Source organism: Neodiprion virginianus, chromosome 7 (genome assembly GCF_021901495.1).
Source record: "Neodiprion virginianus isolate iyNeoVirg1 chromosome 7, iyNeoVirg1.1, whole genome shotgun sequence".
In the NCBI taxonomy this organism is placed as follows: Eukaryota; Metazoa; Arthropoda; class Insecta; order Hymenoptera; family Diprionidae; genus Neodiprion; species Neodiprion virginianus.
This window is the reverse complement of record NC_060883.1, coordinates 12,713,122-12,719,392: the sequence shown is the minus strand read 5'-3', so window position 1 is coordinate 12,719,392 and position 6,271 is coordinate 12,713,122. Positions and strand designations below refer to the sequence as shown.

Below are 6,271 nucleotides of genomic sequence, written 5' to 3'. Positions count from 1 at the left end.
CTTTCAGCGTGCGATTGAAACGTTCACAGATCGAAGTCTTCAAATTACTGTACGTGGAGTAAAGTTTGATTCCGTAGCGTATCATAAGCGATTCAAATTTCGAGTTGTGAAATTCCGTTCCGCTGTAGATGTGTAAATTTTTCGGCACCCGTCCTTGAACAAGCACAGATTCCATTGCCTTCGTAACATCATCTACAGACTTGCTCTTCATCGGTACAGCCCACCCATACGTTCAAAAAATATCAATAACTGTGAGCATTTACTTGTAGCCTTTGTTTTGTCCAGCGTATGACCTCTGTTGTAATATATGTGTTTATTATATTTGAAGAAAGATTTGTGTACAGGTGCGCTCTCGGTGAGCCTCGCGTTCAGACTAATCCACACGGATCAACGGTGGTTCGGAATTGTATATGGTAATTTGGGCGTTGCCAAAATTACCATCTCGTACACACACACACTCATACACGCATACATCGTGCGACGTCTTTCCCAACAACCTCATATCAACAAGATCCGCCTGCCAGGTCTCGTCAATGCCGCGCACGTCCACACGGCGACGCGGGTAATTCCGGCCTGCAGGCTTATGCAGTTCCGTCAACAGTGCTTGCTTTTCCTCGTTCATATTCCTACGCTTTTAGTCGGGTGTCCAATTGAGAAATGTTATCAGCATTTCGAATAGACAGGTCTCTGCCTGTTTTGAAGTCTGTGTAGAAGGTATCCAAGGCTTTCTCCGTGGTGAGCTCTAAAGCTTTAATCATTTGATCGAGGTTGTCGATTTGTTTTTGCAGCACGTTGAATTTCCGTCTCAAGGTTTTTAAAGTTACAGCATTGTTCGGCTCTGCGGGATCTGCGACATTGCACAGTCTCTTGTTCCATATATCCTCATGCCCGTCCGCTGTTATTTGAAATCCGACACCCGGAGGACCGCGAGTGCTCGCGGTCGTGTTTTTATCCAGATGCCGTCCAAACACGTCCACGCTCATCTCGGTAATGAATGCAAAAACGATGGGAGCTGCTTAATAAATGATTCCTGCTTCGCGTAGCTCTTCGATAACGGAGATTATTTCGTTATTGTGACTTGGATTTTCCGCTGCCTGAGATGCCAGGAGTAAACGCGGACGCTCCACTAACTCGTTTGGATCATCCCAGAAAACGTATTCCGTTTCAACACCTTGTCGAGTGATCATAGCTTGCGGAAGTCGACCTTTACCCTTCCAGCGCGGTGATGGGGAATAATACATCAATTCGGCAATGACATTTTTGAATTTGTAACTGTTATCGTTTCGAACAGCCCCATCGGATAAGTAATACTTTTTATGCGCATTCGATGCGAGGATTATGTTTTTAAAATTTTCCCGATCTCCGGCGCTCACAGAAGAACCGTCAGGCTTCTTTTTGAACAAAAGTTCCAGCAAACCCTTCGTTTTCGGGTAAGGCGTATCGCCAATACGAACGTAGTCACTCTCAAAAGATATCAACGAATCACCAATCATTAGTCCGTTTGAGAGGTTGCGTACACCGTACACGTTGTCCAATTTGCCTTTTGACTTCGCATCTTTCATCAGTGCAAAATACTCGTCCTCGATTTTCTCGACTGGTGTTTCTACGATTGTTTCACCTTCTGCCGAAGCAAAGGAATCGTCCATTTCCGAGACAGTTTCATTTTTTGTTTCATTCTTCATCTGCGTCATTTCTTCTTTAATTTCTTCTACCTCTTGTTTGACAGGTTTGGTATCTTTTGTAACATTCACCAGTTCTTGCAACGGAGTCACTACTGGTTTGAAAACGTTACTCGATTTCTGAGTCGTAGATTCCTTGCCCGACTTGAGCAATCTGTGTTTTCGACGAACCGCAGCACCTGCTTGAGCGATCTGATGTAGGACATCTTTTTGCTTGGAAATTTCAGAGCTCTGCATGTTGACGCAACTGAGTCTGCAACGCTACTGCGTCTCTCGCTCAAAAACGTTAGATTTCATTACTTTCCCAGGCTAACAAAAGAATCGAATCCCCTCCTGTATCGTCCTTCGTTGAGCTCACTGTCTTTGTCGCCACCAGAAACCCGTACTTCTTACCGTTCCAGCATGCAGAGCACACACTTTTAAACTCTGTGTAAGACATATCGGTGTTTACATGGTCGTTGTATACGTGTCTCAGGTTCATATCGTCTTGTTTGAATAACACGAGTAAGTTTACGTTGTCGCGCACGAGATATTTGGGAATACGCGCGTACGTCTGACAGAGATAGAAACAGTCAACGTCGTGATGTCTACCCATGCATAAGTAGGCTCTAATATTGTTCTGCTTCTCGCACGCTACATTGTCAAATATGATTATTGAGTTGGGCCGTGCTTCTTCCGGTGTAATCACTTTCTCACGCTCGGTAAACGCAAAATACTCCGTATACTCAACATGGTCCAACAATTGCTTCGACAATTGGTATTTAGGTTGGTTGAGAGATTTCGAGTAGATGTAGATATTTTTAAATCTGAGTCCGTTGGGATGGGTTATCAGTGTGAGCAACGCATTAGTTTTACCACAATTCGACGGTCCACAGAATATTGCACGTACACTATTCGGGAGTAATTCACCGTGCCGTTTGTGTCTTTTGACATTTTGCTCCGAAAGTTTGTCAAAATTCATCACGGTGTCATGCAAATATTGCGCAACGATTATATATGTATTTATATGTTTATTCAAACAGAGAAATTGAATGGTAATTGATAATAACAAATGGTAAAAGGAAGTGTTAACGTTATATTATATTAAATTAGACGTGCGTTACGCCTGGAAGCAGTATTGAGACTGCTCACACGGCCTCTCGCCGGGCTCGGCGACAGTGCATATGAAGTGCATAATCGCGTAATTTGAGCACTGCTGCCGATGAGAAAGCCAAGCGCATAAGGCGGGCTACGCTGCATGATAAATTTTGCACTCATCTAAATGATCCCCGGCATATTCCTACGAGAGGATATAAACTGTTACATTTAACTAGAAATGTTCTAGTTCCATCACATCCCCCGACGAAGACAAAGGCGCGTCTCTGCGGCTTCTGATTTCTCGTAGGATTCTTTCGTTACGTTTAGCTTCCCAGTAAACATGAGCCGGTTAAAATGTGGTTGAAGAAACGTTAAGGTCGTATAATTATGGTATAGGTAGAAAATATTACCGTGTTCGATATACGGTAATTTTTCAGTAAAATATTAATCGTTGTCTCTCCACAAATATTATACGATTTTCATTACACGTACATTTGAACAACGGTTTCTAGACTAATAATCAACGTTTTGTTTACTAGTTCAATTGCTAATTTAAATTCGTTAAAAACCGGTATATTTATAGATATTAAAATACAAATTTTCTACGTTTCATCGTCAACGTTTTGTTGTGGTAAGCGAGATTCGTAGTATAAACGTGTGGTAAAACCGTTTATATTTCTAGTCCTATGAACAGTTAATATACATGTTTTATTCCTTCACCGGCAACACAAGTTTAACGTTTCATTCACTGCTTTTCTACAACATTTAAACAACGGTTTCTAGACTAATAATCAACGTTTTGTTTACTAGCTCAATTGTCAATTTAAATTCGTTAAAAATCGGTATATTTGTAGGTATTAAAATACAAAATTTCTGCGTTCCATCATCAACGTTTTATTGTGGTAAGCGAGATCCGTAGTATAAACGTGTGGTAAAATCCATTATATTTCTAGTCTCATGAACAGCTAATATACATATTTTATTCCTTCACCAGTAACACAAGTTTAACGTTTCGTATAGTTACCATACCTTGCCAATATGTTCTCATTAATTGTTTAATAATTAAGTCAATACACTTTTGATCTACTGATCACATGTAATACGTGAAAATTACGTCGTACATAGACTTGTCATATCGATACACAGAATTATATACCTACTCGGGCCGAAACGTAAACAAGATTTGTTTCGTACCTTTCTGACCTTCATATCCAAGAATACTACCCTTTTCAACATAGTGAGGGCAGGAATCAACTTTTACATCATTTACTTACATATTGCGATGTTTGAATTTGGAACTATAATCATTATATTCAAGTTTTTCTCATGTTAGCAGTGACTAAAATTCAACGTTTTGTTATCCTCCTCAGCACGTTTTTCTGATTACCTTAAATTTTGTAAACAACTGGTCATTCGATTTCCAATCTTTTTTTTCATTCGATAAACTAGTAAGTATCATCAAAAATATGAAAAAATTCAGGTGACATAACACTAGAAGTGATAATTTTATTCTACGTAATATTGTAAAGTAGAACTATATGTTACCTCCATTTTTTCAAATTCTTTTCCTTGTGTTATTGTTAATTCCCCAACATAGGAAAAAAAGTTGAAAAATCGATGAACAGATTTTTTTACAAAGGTCACCAAGAAATTACGTAGTTGAGCATATAAGTGCATCCCTTCGCGGCGTCTTTATTAATTGTAAAACATACGTTTTCCTATACCATAATGTATATATTGGAATAACCCATGCTAGGAAAGCGAGTGGCCGTAAATGAAGCTCGTGTACCATGGATGTTACATATACGTATAATGAGCGCATGTATCAAACGACAAGCGGTCGCGAAGAATCGAGAATGTCCTAGCGTGAAATACTCGCGCCTCTTCTTCTGCCTCTGATTGGCTCGCTAGGTCAGCGTGTTGTAACTCGTACGGTTCCTGCACGCTGAGAGCCGAGGACGACGCGCCAGAATGCCCCCCCCCCCCCACCACCGTTCGCGAAGGCTCTCAGCTCACGCGATCAGTGAATCAGTCTAATTTGACCAACTTCCGAGGTCAGTGCACGTCCGTGTTTATGTGAGCCTTCATAAGCTGGTAAGTACAAATGTATTTTCTATTTGGAAAAATTTATCACGATGATTCAATACAGACGAAAATGACAATACAGGCGTAAATAACCTGACAATAAAAAGAAGAAACAAATACTTTGTGATTGCGTCGTACTTGCTTTTGAACGTCGCCGAAAGGATGTAGGCACAATAGAATTGCTTGTAGATAATGCTATAAGAAGCATGTCTATGGTATGGAATATATACTGATTGCAAATAGAAGCCGCAGATATTTATTGTTAGCTTCATTCTTACTTGTGCAGGCATCGTTTTTCTTTTATAAGGTTATCCAGTGAAATAGATCGCTAACACATACGTATCATGTACGAATGAACGATCATTTAGTGGCTGCATCTTTTCCCAATAAACACACAGTGGTTGAAATGATATATAATAGACCTGTCAAGACACGTTGAGAGAACGTTGAAATGGCACATAAAGATTATTCTACCTAGAATACAGGTGTTAAATACTATGTATTTTCAGGTATTTGACGGATTAGCAGTGATATCGAGGAAGTGAATGCTCCAGCTGCGGTCGAATAATAATTAAAACTTATGCGTACTGCGTACCTAGACAACGCTTTCTATAGCGTCTGTGTTCTTTTTTGAAATAATGTGCCAATACTTTTTATTATTTTACTTTGTCAGGATTGTGATTTTTTACCTAGTCCCGAGATGAAAGTTAACAATTTTCCTCGTTAGGGTATAATCATTGTATGATTATTTTGTTTCATGTTTTATTTGTTATCAAACCTCTTGTATCGGATATAAGTTTTTGTTTGTTCATGTTTACTCAATTTTACTATTTGCTATACTTCTATACTCTTGTGAGTACATCTGTACAATTGAGGTATGCGTATATGTAAAAGACTGTATGTTTATTTATACATCCCAGTCAACATTCACACAGTTACATCGTTGGCATAATAAAATGTCCGCATCAACGATACAGACAAACTGGTATATAAAAAACTACTGTCATGTTTCGGATACATTGTTAAAGCGGATATTTCGATACGTGTGCAATGTAACTATTGTCATTGTTGCCTTGGATGAAAGTACCTTATAATAAATATATATCATGTTTCGCAAAGGTGTGTGCTTTATCTCATTTAGTTGTCCTGTATTTCTCATAAGAATACATAGGTGTGGATGTAAAATAATTAATATCATTTAATCGGTGCAAGTTACCATTACTGAAATAGCTAAGAATGTGAGCGTTGCTGTATCATCTAACCCCTGAGATAAGTCCATATTGACCATACAAGAAGCTTTTAACAGCTTGTGTATTAATATAGTACATGAAAAATTATACCGAAAACATATTCTCAAGTTGGTTGTTACACGTTTATCGGAACCGCGTGATATTCGATTAAGTGTATTCAATTAAACGTATAATAATTGT

The 6,271-nt window shown here is 39.0% G+C and overlaps 1 long non-coding RNA gene across 1 annotated transcript; it reads left to right on the top strand.

The window, feature by feature from the left end:
• The first annotated feature begins 4,571 nt into the window (after positions 1-4,571).
• Positions 4,572-5,959, top strand: LOC124308953 (uncharacterized). The gene is made up of 2 exons (XR_006909151.1): positions 4,572-4,850; positions 5,351-5,959. It is a non-coding gene; the product is annotated as an uncharacterized LOC124308953 (long non-coding RNA).
• The last annotated feature ends 312 nt before the right edge of the window (positions 5,960-6,271 follow it).